General features: G+C 50.0%; 1 long non-coding RNA gene across 1 annotated transcript in view; it reads right to left on the reverse strand.

Annotated features, from left to right (window-relative positions):
- The window catches only part of LOC115949490, a 6,932-nt gene that overhangs the window by 1,194 nt on the left and 3,728 nt on the right, over positions 1-2,010 (reverse strand). The gene's annotated exons all lie outside the window — the stretch shown is intronic.

A 2,010-nucleotide genomic window follows, 5' to 3' on the forward strand; every position in this document is an offset into this window, starting at 1 on the left:
GAGTGGCAGCATCTGGGTGCAAACACCTGGGGAAAGGAGCACTGGGAAATACTGGTTAGCATGGAAAGGCTGCTCACATTGTATTTGTTCAGCCATTGTCAAGGGGGTGCTGTGAGAAGATGCCATGTCCTCTCTGAAATGCCGGGAGTGCACAGACATCGCCTCTCCAGCAGTGTCAGCTCTGCCCTGCACGCTGGATGAGCTGGCTCACAGGGACCCCAGGGACACAGAGCCAACAAAATAAATCAGCTTAACTAATGGTGCTCAAAAAACCACCCCTGGCAAATGTATCACAGGCTGCCCTCGTGCCTGGAGATGCCAACAGAGCGGTGATGAAGAGGAGCTGAGGGAGAAGGGGATGCAAAAAGGGTTGTGAAGGATTTCCCCTAAGTTTCACTGGGCTCTGCCAGTTTCAAAGAACCCCATGAATATAAACATTGCAACATCTGATCAACAGCAAGTGAGTATTTGCAGAATGTGCCTTTGCAGGACTGAGATCTCTGTGAGTGTTGGCCTTCAGGGCAGCCTGGTTATCGGTGCTGGATTGTGGGGCACACCAGACATGTCCCATTCCATCCTTTCCAGCCATTGGCACGGGCATGGAGAACAGCTCCACTCACAGCTGGCATGGATCTGAGTAGCTCTGGGCCCCTCTTCATGCACACCAACACCCCTAAATGCCTGCCAGCACAATAACTCCCTGCATGGCTGTATCCCATAGCCAGCCTCATGTTTACCTACAACACTTGGATTTTTCCAACCATTTCCAGCCAGCACTGAGAGCAGCTTGTTATAGGACTTGGAGCTGACTGAGGCTGTGTTGCAAGCAGATGGCCCTGATGAAACAAGACACTGATCCCCAAGGAGGCACCGTGCAACGGAGCTGCTCGACTCCCCGGCTCCAAGGCAGCCTTGGAAATGTGCATTAGCACGCACCATCGAGGAAATTGCTTCCCTAACCACCCCTCTCAAGAAACTCTCTTTGGAAGCCTGGTTCCAGCCTGAGACACGTGTCAGCAGCACTGACACTGTGGCAGTTTTCCTCGTTAGTTATTAATAATGGAGCAGCTGACAAAATTAGGGTAATTTAAGAATATCGTTAAAGGAGAGAGGAGGAGTTTGCAGGCTGGGTGAGCGTTTAGATGTAGCCAGGATGATGGGGTGGAGGAAAACCTCAATGCTCACACTTGGTGAAATGGAAGAGGATCCAAATGTGGAAGATAAACACAGAAGAAAACAGCCCTCATTGATCCTCCTGCTCTTGGCTCCAAACAATTTCAGCAAAATCCAGGGAAGTGCCATCTAGGGCTGGATGGACTGACAAGCATGTGTGGGCACAGCTGGAACAGATGTAAATGGAGATGATCCACTGAGACCTCTGAGGGCTGTTCTGCATCTTACCCAAGCCCTCCTAATGACAGAGTGTTGAATGCTGTGAAATTTGATGGAGACTTTTTCATTAAGAAGTTGGTGCCGAAAGGGAAAACTGGAGCTGGCAGACTCATTCACACATTTTTGTGTCTCTGGGAAGACACTTAAGAGATTGAAAGACTGGGAAAGTTGTAGTCATTCTTTAATGGGAATTTACCAGCTCTTGGCAAATACTTCTTTTTGGTCCTATAGCAAAATGTAAAGGTAAATTCTTGTGTCACTCAAGCTGTCTCAGTAGAGGAGGGTTTGGATGATATTGCAGCCACTGCAGCCAGGGTTTGGTACCTGGGAGGAGGAGAAAGGCAGCAGCTGGCTCACCAACCTTGTCTCATGTATGACAGCATCTGGTGAATGAAAACCACTGCTTTTCAAGCTGTGCTGTGCCATAAATCACTGCCCTGCTCTCACTTGGATCAATGGAATGTGCTGCCCACAGGGCTCTGCTCACCCTGGCAAGCACAGACCATGCCATGTCTGACTCCCTCAGGGCTCCTCACTTGCCATAATCATCCCCAGCCTTGCTGCCAGCAAGATGCCACCCCAGGCTCCCTCCAAGCTGCTGCTTTTTGAGCTGTCAGT

The sequence above is a fragment of the Geospiza fortis genome, unplaced genomic scaffold (genome assembly GCF_000277835.1).
Source record: "Geospiza fortis unplaced genomic scaffold, GeoFor_1.0 scaffold23, whole genome shotgun sequence".
Lineage (NCBI taxonomy): Eukaryota > Metazoa > Chordata > Aves > Passeriformes > Thraupidae > Geospiza > Geospiza fortis.